This window comes from Amia ocellicauda, unplaced genomic scaffold (assembly GCF_036373705.1).
Source record: "Amia ocellicauda isolate fAmiCal2 unplaced genomic scaffold, fAmiCal2.hap1 HAP1_SCAFFOLD_63, whole genome shotgun sequence".
Taxonomy (NCBI): Eukaryota; Metazoa; Chordata; class Actinopteri; order Amiiformes; family Amiidae; genus Amia; species Amia ocellicauda.
This window is the reverse complement of record NW_027102993.1, coordinates 412,836-425,159: the sequence shown is the minus strand read 5'-3', so window position 1 is coordinate 425,159 and position 12,324 is coordinate 412,836. Positions and strand designations below refer to the sequence as shown.

Sequence of the window (12,324 nt, the reverse complement as noted above, 5' to 3'; positions counted from 1 at the left end):
CATAACGCTACATACCCCCTTTCTTGAATGGGACTGAGGTCGACTAGGGCGTTATCCCCTTCAAGACAAAATAAGACGTTAAGCATTTATCTCAAAGTTATGTAACAGAATTCAACAGTGGACTTCACCATTCATGACCCCGAGAAATCAAAGAAAACAAACTAATAGTTCATTATTTAAGCAGAATGTATTCCAATCAAATTGACAATCCTATACTAGCACATATACAGGTTACATATTAAAACACAAGTACATTAAAACAAAAAAACAATTGGTATTACTCAGTATTGAGTATGGTTACTGACGGTAACCAATAGGTGGAAGTTGATTAACAGAGGGAGGTGACTGGGAATTCAGGTGTTATTCAGGCACCTGACCTTCACTATGTCTATAATAGTTGGTAGGGACCTGGGTTCGAATGGTTGGCTTACATGGTAAGCCGGTGCCCCCTTTAGGGACATGCACAAAAAATGGTCTCATTGGGAAGTTGTACCTTGGTGGCTGTATCATATCTGTCATTCAATTCCACAGGCTTTGGTGATTCAACTTGAGCCCACAACCTGTTCAATAGATCCTGACCAATGATCAACTTCTCTGTTTCAAATTTGGAAATATAAACTGGATGAACCAACTTAATCTTCCCAAAGGTGAACTCTAACAATGCCTTTTGAGTGAGCTGTGCCTTAGTCTCTGTGTAACTTGTAATGTTCACACTACAAGCTTCCACTTTCAGTCGTTGGTCTGAGGTTTCCATAATTTGTTTCAGGTTGCCCATTGTGGTGGCAGACATTAAACAAATTTCAGCCCCAGTGTCCAACAAGGCTCCTCACTCCCACACATTCTCAATGGTCACTTCTATGTAAACTTGCTTGGCTCTGCCTCTCTGTGTCAGATCACCCAGTAACATCACCAAAGGTTCAGCTTGCCTGCAGGCAACTTCCCCCACTGGGAGGTCCCAGTGGGCTGATGTGTCAGAGAAACCCCCCTGCTGTTCCTCACATCCAATCAAAAACACAGAGGCGGGGACAGGGGGTGGTTCCAGAGCTAGTCATTCCTTAGGTGGCGAGTCCGGCCCTTTACCCTGGCTACTAACTTCCAGTTTGGGAAGAGGGGGCAAAGGGAGCAGAGCTAAGCGTAGCAGTAGCTCAGAAACTGCAACATTGCTCAGAGACTGAGTTAACCCACCTAGGCTAGGAGCAGATTTCTTTTTTTTATTGTAAGCCTGGGTGTCTTGGATTCCATCCTTGGGAGGTTCTTTCCTTCTTTGAATCTCTGTCCCCTCTAACTCCAGTGGAGAAATAGGGCTCTCAGAGCGCCTTGCCAGTACTTGGGTGCTTGAATCTTTACGATCAGAAGTGCTATTGTACTTGCTTTCCCAAGCTTTCTGTGCCATTTTTTCGAATTTCAGCTATGTTCATATACGTTGCGTCTGCATGTAATATGATCATTTCCTTAATCGTTGGGAACAAATTAGCAACAAACAACCCTTTAAAGCTCACCTCTTCCTCGGCCCCGGGTCGATCTTGACCCGCAAAATAGGTTTTCCTAAGCTTTTCATAGTAATCACGGGGGGACTCATGCTTACCCTGTTTGATCTGGTGTGCGGCAGTCACTGCTGCCACTGGATCAATGAACCTGGAATAGTCCCTAACTAATGCTCTGCACAAGCGTTGAAACCTATCGCAGACCATGGACCCTTGCCTCTCCATCCAAGAATGGACTTGGCGAGAGGTAGTTTTGCGGATTAGGAGAACCTTTTCCTTCTCCGTAGCCTCAGGATAGAAACTCAAAGCATACTTAATGTCCTTAATATACGCTTCCACATTTCCTTCCTTGTCTGCTGGGTTAAAGGTTTCACAATCTTTAGCCAGTTCTCTCAACTGGCGCATGTTAACCTTTCGGTCTGGACTCTCGGGAGAGGAAGTTCGTCTGTGCGACGAGCTTCTTACCCTGGATGGAGAAAGACTACAGGGAGGGGTACGATCAGGACGAGGCAACCCGGGGCCTAAATGTGGAGACGGTGTGCGACTCCGTGCATTGGCCGGTTCCGGCTGTTCCTTTATGCTGTCAGGTGTCAGCTTTGCAGCCCACCAAGAGGCAGCTTTCAGGGCCCCTATTTGTTGCTTGAGACGCTCATTTTCAACTTCAGTTGATTTGAGTTCTCCCCTAAGCACCTGATTTACTCTCCTCATTTCTTCACTGTCCCTTTTTAAATGTATGACCTCGCCTTCGAGTATCTCCATTTTTACAGTGCCCAAATCTTTCTCCCTGACTGTTTTGCAAAGACACATTTCCAAAACATCCCGGTCCTTCAAAACTATCCTTTCATTTTCAACCGCTTTACATCTGTCATTTTGCAGACCTTTTACTTGGATCAGAGTTGTTTCCAATTCAACTTGACATTGTCTTAAATCATTTCCTAATTGCTCTCTCTGTTCAATTAAGTCCTCTTTTTCAGCATTCAACACAATGACTTGTTTTCCACAAGTATCTAGCTTTCCTTCAAATTCTAAAACCATTCCATGCCGTTTGGCTCTTTCTTCTTTCGCTTTAGCATACTTTTCTCCTAGCTTTTTCAGTTTTTCAAACTTGCTTATGATCCAGTTCACTACCCTTGAGCTCGCAAGTGCTAAGCTAGCCATAACTTTCATCACCTCTATCGACTCTTTTTCGAGTTGCGTCGTAGTGTCGTTTACCAACTGAGTTCGACGCGACTCTACTTCAAAGTCCAAACTGCCTAGTTGTCCAAGGAATTCAGGAATCTCTGTTCCTGGTACCTTAACAATCAATGCTTCACATGGGGACATTTGGGTAATCATTGTTTTGGCTATTCAGTAACAACCCAACAGAACAGTACTCGATTAATCACCTAATGACTCTAATGCCAACGCTTAGGATATCAACAATTTATCACAAGTAACTAAAACAGACTTAATCTTTTGTGACTTTGGATTTATGACTGATGTCAATCCATGCCATCTTTTGGAAATGCCGGTTGGCCTGGGTTCGTAGCTCTATGTCGGGATTTCGGCTCTCATCCACTTCAAAGAGTTTTTATCACCCACAGGCCCCTTTCTCCAGACATCTCATAGCAGAATAACAAACTATTTGGCCTCTTCTCGGTGCCATCCTCCCCAAAACTGTCACTTTGATGCAAACCAGTTCCAAGCTGATGAGCTAAGGAAATCTGATAACTTTGGGGGGGAGAGGTCTTCTTTAGATCCGTGCTTCAGCTCAGAGCCCAAATACTCTTATCCAAATACACCCAACATAACGCTACACACCACATCCCAAAGATGCTCTATTGGGTTGAGATCTGGTGACTGTGGGGGCCAGTTTAGTACAGTGAACTCATTGTCATGTTCAAGAAACCAATTTGAAATGATTCGACCTTTGTGACATGGTACATTATCCTGCTGGAAGTAGCCATCAGAGGATGGGTACATGGTGGTCATAAAGGGATGGACATGGTCAGAAACAACGGGCCGTGGCATTTAAACGATGCCCAATTGGCACTAAGGGGCCTAAAGTGTGCCAAGAAAACATCCCCCACACCATTACATCCACTACCACCAGCCTGCACAGTGGTAACAAGGCATGATGGATCCATGTTCTCATTCTGTTTACGCCAAATTCTGACTCTGAAATCGAGACTCATCAGACCAGGCAACATTTTTCCAGTCTTCAACTGTCCAATTTTGGTGAGCTTGTGCAAATTGTAGCCTCTTTTTCCTATTTGTAGTGGAGATGAGTGGTACCCAGTGGGGTCTTCTGCTGTTGTAGCCCATCCGCCTCAAGGTTGTACGTGTTGTGGCATCACAAATGCTTTGCTGCATACCTCGGTTGTAACGAGTGGTTATTTCAGTCAAAGTTGCTCTTCTATCAGCTTGAATCGAGTCGGCCCATTCTCCTCTGAGCTCTAGCATCAACAAGGCATTTTCGCCCACAGGACTGCCGCATACTGGATGTTTTTCCCTTTTCACACCATTCTTTGTAAACCCTAGAAATGGTTGTGCGTGAAAATCCCAGTAACTGAGCAGATTGTGAAATACTCAGACCGGCCCGTCTGGCACCAACAACCATGCCACGCTCAAAATTGCTTAAATCACCTTTCATTCCCATTCAGACATTCAGTTTGGAGTTCAGGAGATTGTCTTGACCAGGACCACACCCCTAAATGCATTGAAGCAACTGCCATGTGATTGGTTGATTAGATAATTGCATTAATGAGAAATTGAACAGGTGTTCCTAATAATCCTTTAGGTGAGTGTATATGTATGTATGTGTATGTATGTCCAATTGCTTTGACAATACAAATGAAATTAATTGAGAGAGAGAGAGAGAGAGAGAGAGAGAGAGGGAGAGAGAGAGAGAGAGTTGTAGTCCAGACCACTGCAAAATTCCTGCTGAAGTGATCTGGATCACCACACAATGGCCCAAGGACCACTGCAAACTTGGATTTCAATGTATTTGTGTAATCTGTGTTGCAATAGCACCTACCATGTTCCTTTGTGGTGATCTGGTTAATTCTGATCTGGGAAAACCACAATCCTGCAGGTTTAATAAGTCTCTCTACACATCAGTCCCTGAGTACCTTCAACCAATGGTCATTTTGACCAATTAAGCCCAAGATTTGAGTCAATTAAGTTGTCAAGGACTACCCAGTGAAGACGTGAACTCACGACTAGGTCACACTGTGAGCTCACCAGAGCAGACATTACACTGAGCTCACTGTGAGCTCACTTAGCGCTTTTCCAGCGACATGGTGACGGTGCTGGAGCCGGAGCCGCTGCCCTTAGCCGGTGGCTAACCCACCTCTATGTTACAAATGTTCCCTAAACACTTATTTTGCAAGATCAATAAAAATCCTTTAGGAAATTTAAACTTTTACTGACACACATAGTTAATAGCAATGTATTATAACTTTACCAAAAATAATAATCTGTATATCTTTAATTGTTTAGACGTTATTAAGATATAATGCATCTTTCACATAGGGAACATTTGTAACATGTTAGGAAAAACAAACAAATGATTTGAAAATATTCATAATTACAGCATACAATTTGTCAGGCTTCATAAGAATGGTATTTATAACATACTCTGTAAAAATCAAGCAAATAGCATTTGTGGTTCACGAGAAAATATATATATATAATCAAAGCTATCAGACTATAGCAGCCGGTGTATGAAGACACATACGATTATACAGCATTATTTGGCAGCTTCGCAAGACCTAATTTGAAACGTTGTTGGTAAGTTAGATAATTAGTGGGGACCCGCTATTTGCAGTTCTTCCCCTCCATAATTGCTAAAATAAAGTTTTACTGACATTTTATTGACCCTACCACTGCATAGGGCACATCTGTGACATTAACGCTACTGAATGGCACATACATTGAAAACTACGGAGAACTGAGACAAATCCACTTTACACTTCGTAAATAATCTTAAAACGTTTCCAACCAAGGCAACACCCACTTGAAATACGTTCATTCTCATTTTTGGTAAACAAAAAGAGAGATTGTTACATATGTTCCCTATGATGCATCTACAGAGAGAGAGAGACAGACAGACACTAACTCTCTCTCTCTCAGCTGGGAGTGTGTGGGAGGGGTCTGCAGTGAGCGGGAGTGCTGCTGAGAGCTCTGTCCTTTGGCTGCGTTTTTTTGTTGCTTTACTTTTTTCAGTTTGTTTATTTTGTCTTCTGTTTTCAGTGCTTTTCTTATTGTGGGGGAACAGGGGAGGGGAGGGGGGAGTACCGGTAGTTCTTCCCGGGTCGGGGGGTCGGACCCCCTGAATGCGTCTTTTGAAAAACTGACCCGACGCCATGGAGTCAAGATCGCTCCGGTGCAGTTCTGCCCCCTAGAGCAGTGTGTGTTAGCGGTTGGGGAGGTAGCAGGGTGTGAAAATATCAAGTCTGCTGCCATTGTTATCTTCTTAAAAACCACTGATCTGCTCAATCAGCTAGTGGCTAATGGCACAGTGTTAGACGACACTTTCACCCCGGTGTTGCCGCTCGCTGCTCCTGCCCGGAAGGTAACGCTGTCTAACGTCCCTCCGTTCATCCGCACCGGCTCGGGCAGCTGATGTCCGGCATTAAGAGGGTCCCGCTGGGCTGCAAAGCCCCGCAACTGAAACACGTCGTGTCCTTCCGAAGGCAGCTGTATATGATCCTCAATAACATCAATGAGGATCTTAATGTCATTTTTAAATTTAAGATCGACAATACCGACTACGTCGTGTTCGCTACTTCGGAGTCCATGAAGTGTTTCAGGTGTGGGAGCGAGGGGCATGTCGTGAGGAACTGTCCCGAGCAGGACAGGGAGCGGGAGGAGGAGCGGGGCGACGCGGGGAGGAATAGAGACACCGGCCCGCAGCCACAGATGCAGCGGGCAGACAGAGATCGAGCCCCGGCGGAGGAGACAGTCGCCGGTCGGACCGATGGTACCACTGATGCCGTGACGGGGGAAGAGCTGCCCGGAGGCGATGACGCACAGCTGGGGGACGGGGTCGAGGCAGCGGGGGATAGTGACGACCGAGACGCCGGGGGGAGATGGTGTTGAGGCGGTGCACGGGGCGCTGGTTAGTGACGAGGAACAACCTCAGCAGCCAGCAGACGGGCGGACAGACACACAGGGTGTAGCCGAGGAGGAGGCAGGGCCAGGCTCGGCGGTACAAGCCGAGGCGCCGGGTGGAAAAAACGCACTAAGAAGGTGCTGGGAGGGAGCACGGACGGTGTTGGTAAATAGTGGCAGTAAAAGAAGTGGTGGCACAGTAGTGAAGCTGGGGTAGCGAGCGGCTTGGTGGGGAAAGGTCCGGCTACACGCTGGAGCATCGCGGCTCGGAGTGACAGTGAGGGCGGCTTCACGGATTCCTCTCTCGCCTCCTCGTCCTCGGTGAGTCAGAGCTGCAGTGAAGGATATCAGGAGGTTTTTAGAGAAAACGAAGGGAAAGAGGTCTGTTGTAGTGGAGCAGTTTTTCCCAGATCGTGCACGCCTGCTGGCCTCTATTAAGTTTTTACAGAAACCCTGACCTATCAATTTGTACAACACTCACTGAAAACCATGGTTGGGGTCAATTCCTGTTTTTCAATTCCAATTCCTCCTACAAATCAATTCAAAATTGCAATTACTTTTTGCATTCACATAATATTCTTTATTGGAATTGAATTGAAAAGGGAATTAAAAATTGAATTGGAATTGACCCCAACCCTGTTGAAAACAAAACAAAAAATACAGATCTGGTTCTTCAAATCTTCACTCTGGTTTCATTCTGTGTCGTAGTTCATTTATCTTGCTGTTAATTGCACCACCAATTACACTCTTTGGGGTACTGGGCAATTTTTTCAAGGTAGCCCCTAAAAAACATGTATCACATAGATTTAATGACTTGCACATAGATATATAAAAATCTTTTAATAAACATACCACATATCTTTGAGAAGGGTTCATTAGTTACATATTGCCACAGTAAATCAACATTTTTGTGTGTGGGTGTATTTAAATGTTTTGGTGTATGCTCTTAAACTTGTCTTACACTAGTTCATAGTAAAATCTGTACTTGGCGAAGCAGCTATGCAAAGGCAGTCTTTTCTCCATTAATACCTTGCTTAAGCATTACATTGATGTGGCACAACTGGACTGAAATGTGAAGTATTTGCTCAAAAGTCAAATTTAAATGAGACATGAAAGTTTATATTGTCAAGGATCCCATGGCACTATTCATTATTATTATGTATTAATATGTCTGAAGCATTAATCCAAGGTGATTTACAAGGTGTTGTTGAAAGAGTGACGTGGCTGAATTCTAAGTCAGGCTTCCCTCAATCAGGTCTAACAAATTTGTTATGACTCCACCTTTACTGCTGTGTAGTAATCTGCTGGTACAAAATGGCTGCACCCCAGAGGGTGGTGGGTGAAGTGAGTCTGTAGAGCACTTTGGGATCTTTCCAGCTGCTACATGTAAGGTATTATTATTTATTAATAAATTAACTCTAGTCTCTGAAACTAAAACAAAGGCCAAAGGAACATTTCAAATGCTAACCCTTTGTGTTCTATACAGTTAAAAAGGAGAGTTAGAAATTTTGTACAACAGCATTTACATACCATATGTGGCTTCCACCTTTAAGCGATCCAGAGGTGTCTTTTTCTCCGAAGTTGGATCTCTCTTGCTGCCACCACCACGAAGATTGCTCTTTAATAATGTTGGAAAGTCAAAGACAGCAACCGTCAGGGTTCTTGCATATGACGTATTCGTGCTCCACCTCTCTGCAAGGATCCAGGACAGTTTGTCAATGTAAACTCCAGTGCCTGGGAATATTTCCACCTAAAAGACAATGGTAAATAAAAAACAAGTTTATCCCCAAACTATTCTTATATTATGTTAAGTGGAATACATTATCAGTAAGGCTGTGATTTTGTTACAGAAATGTGTTATTAAAGACCACAGTATGTCTCAATTCTAAGTTTATTAATTTACAGACATAATAAAGTCAGTGAATCTGTGACACCCATAATTCAATTACATTCTTATTATCAACTATAACTATGAATATAACTGATAATGTAGCATCATTAGATTGTTTACAACCAATATTTGTTTTCAATATATATATTTTTACCTTGTCTTTGTAATATTGTAGACCAAGAGTGTTATACCTGTTTTGGTGATTCTTTGTCAGATTCAGAACAATTTGCTGTGGGGCTGTCAGAACCACTTGATGGTGACACACTTTTGTCTTCATTGCTGATAAATGTGGCTTTTGTTACAATTTTTTTCAGATTGTCCAAAAGGTCTGGAATCTCTGGAGAAAAAAAACCTTAGTATTAAATGATAATCATTTCTAGTAATATATTTAATGCAAAGTGAAAACAAAACCATCAATGCCTGCAATTATACTTGAGAGACTTGCTCTATGTTATTGGCAAACTGACCTTTTTGTGGGTCATTAACATTAGCTACGAAAAAAATAAAAAAGATAAAATACAAGAATTACCAGGTCTAATGTAATGCATATAGTCATTAATGTAGGATTATGAAGTTATGTTGAAAAACTTTATTTAATAATCAGTATTATTAAACTATTAGACAGTGCACATTAAGAGTCTGTATTGTGGTTCTAGATTACTTCAGTATGATCAACTATAATACATTACTCTGGAATCTAAATTACTGAAGAATAACATTTATCAAGGTAAGGAATTATTTGCTATAAATAAAAAAACTTACCATCAACCATACGGTTTCGAAGACATTGGTTTTCATTTTTAAGTCTTGTGTTTTCCTTTTCGAGCTGCTTAACTTTTTGCTGTAGCTCAACTTCACTGGACTCTTTAAATGTCTGTAGAATATGACGGGATCTAATTCTTGAAGCTCCATCGGTTTTCTTTCTTATTTTGTGCTGTATTCAGAGAGGAAAAGAGTTTAAAATGAAAATATATATATATATGAATATGATTAAAAAAAAAACAATCCTGCAATACATTTATTTAATATTTGCAGTAATTATCTCACCGGTAACTGTGGTTCATCAAGGTCACTATCATCTGAAATTTGAAGTTTTTTGTTTGGTTTAGGTACTCTCTTCATTTTAGGACAGGGCATTTTTGTTAGGTCATTAAGTTTTCTTCTTAGTTCGCCTTCTTTTCCTAAAATAAAAATAAAATAAATAAAACCCTGCATTATGTCCACAGATATTTGGGGATTATATTTATTTGTCATAAAAATACTGTGCTTTGACCATACAAATTAAGATGAACAGCCAACACTGAATCAAAACTGAAGTTAAATTATATCTGGTTTAATTTATTTTGTGATTTGGGGGATTTTATTGTAAAGCACAACACACAATAAATCGTTCTTACAAATGCCAGTCAAGTATGACGAGTTTTTAGCGCCCTCACCACCACCTACCATGTTATAAGAGTATGTTAGAAGTACAACACATTAATAACTTAAACATTCATTTCAAATATACTGTGATTGTATATATCAAATAGCATGTAAAGACTTTAATGTTTTTTTTTTAAATAAACATTGTTACCAGTCATAATGATCTGCGCTTCATGGACAGGCCATCCACCTTTTGGAGGTTTGTTCGTGTCTCTCCACTCTGCTCTGAAGTTTCGAGTCGTCTCTTCGTCATCATCAGCAATGCTGAATAAATCAAAATTGCGAAAGCAAGCAGTGGGAATCACGCTGTAAGAGTCTTTGTCGACCCCGCTTTCCCACTTCACCAACGCGTGCATCACCGCCATACTACCTTCACCTTCTCGTCCGTTTTTTCTGCGCGTTTTTCCCCCGACAAGTCACGGCACAAAAAACAGTCCCGCTCTGCATTCTGGTACTTGGCGTTCTTAATAACACCAACAGGGTGTAATCGCATAGACCACTCGAGTATAAAGTACTACATATCCCATCAGTTACAGTTTTTTTTCATCTTCTGAAACTGCAATTTAGCACTTTCAACTGTTTCTTAGTGATTCCTAGAATTACTAACCGGTATTGTAGTCAATGTGTTTATAACCTTTTTTGTTTAACGATTTGTGTGTTATCCTATGGGATCCCATGGTCTTTGATTTGGTCACGGAAGTGATTTGTCTTTGATTTGTTGATCTAGAGTTGAATTTTAATTAGTTTTTCCCTTTTGTATAATTAGTGTAGTGCTACATTTAGTCTTTGTTTTTAAATAAATTTGACAATTTATATCTTTGGAATTGGTGTCTGCGTCCAATTATTACAGAAATTGAGTTCTACAAGACTCCAGGATTCGTGATAAGGTGATACTATGAATTCACTTCTTTAATTGAAATGTATAAGTGTACCTTACGCTACATATATGTATGTATGTATGTATGTATGTCCAATTGCTTTGACAATACAAATGAATTGAATTGAGAGGGAGAGAGAGAGAGAGAGAGAGAGAGAGAGAGACAGACAGACAGACTGACAAACAGAAAAACAGACAGACACAGACACACACACACACAGAGCCAGCCAGCCAGCCAGCTCAGCGATGACATCACGAGCCTCTCTCAGCTGACTGCTATGACATCACAGAGCACGTACATTCCGTTGCTTGCCGTCTGTCAACCACTCAGTCACTGCCAGCCAGACTGGCTGGCTGGCTGGATGGGGGGGCTGCTTGCTGCTGCTGCGTACCTTAGCAAGCTTATTTGCTTGACCGGCCTTCCTACTCCTCTGCCCACATGCCCACCTATGCCCGATCTGCTGTTCACCTGGATCACAGCTCCGCCCCAACAAGGCAGAGCCCCCCAAGAATGGTACAAACTCACCCACGATCCCCTCCACGGAAAGCTTTAGCAAAAGGCAAAAGCGTTATACGTAATGAAGAGGAACCCGAGTCCAAGACGCATCCGACCAGCCATACATATTTGTGTGTATTAAAGATCACATTTTCTTACATTTAGTTTTTCTGTACTTTATTACATCTTATTGTGATTTATAAAAGTATTGTTTCTTTTCCATATGTATGTATGTATGTGTGTGTGTGTGTGTGTGTGTGTGTGCCTGTCTCTGTGTGAAAGTGTGTGTGTGTGTGTGTGTGTGTGTATATGTCTCTCTGTGAAAGTGTGTGTGTGGGTGTGACAGTGTGTGTGAGTGTCTGTCTGTCTGTCTGTCTGTCATGTAACTCGCACATCTGTGAGGGCACCATTTTTGCAGAAGAGATGTACACATTTTGGAGCAACATATGCTGCCATCCAGACATCATCTTTTCCAGTGACGTCCCTGCATTTTCAAACAGATCACATTTTATTACACTTTGTTTATCTGTACTTTATTACATCTTATTGTGATTTATACTTGTAATGTTTCTTTTCCATATATATGTATGTACAGTGGGGGAAAAAAGTAATTGATCCCCTGCTGATTTTGTACGTTTGCCCACTGACAAAGAAATGATCAGTCTATAATTTTAATGGTAGGTGTATTTTAGCAGTGAGAGACAGAATAACAACAAGAAAATCCAGAAAAATGCATTTCAAAAAAGTTATAAATTGATTTGCATGTTAATGAGGGAAATAAGTATTTGACCCATTTTCAATGCCCTGGCTTAGGGAAGGAGGTTCTCACCCATGATTTGACGGTACATGGCCCCGTCCATCGTCCCTTTGATGCGGTGCAGTTGTCCTGTCCCCTTAGCAGAAAAACAGCCCCAAAGCATAATGTTTCCACCTCCATGTTTGATGGTGGGAATGGTGTTCTTGGGGTCATTCCTCCTCCTCCAAACACGGCAAGTTGAGTTGATGGCAAAGAGCTTGATTTTGGTCTCATCTGAGACCACTTTCACCCAGTTCTCCT

The 12,324-nt window shown here is 42.0% G+C and overlaps 1 non-coding gene across 1 annotated transcript; it reads right to left on the bottom strand.

The window, feature by feature from the left end:
- Positions 1-11,254: 11,254 nt before the first annotated feature.
- On the bottom strand, positions 11,255-11,369 carry LOC136740238 (U5 spliceosomal RNA). The gene has a single exon (XR_010813076.1). It is a non-coding gene; the product is annotated as a U5 spliceosomal RNA (small nuclear RNA).
- Positions 11,370-12,324: the final 955 nt, after the last annotated feature.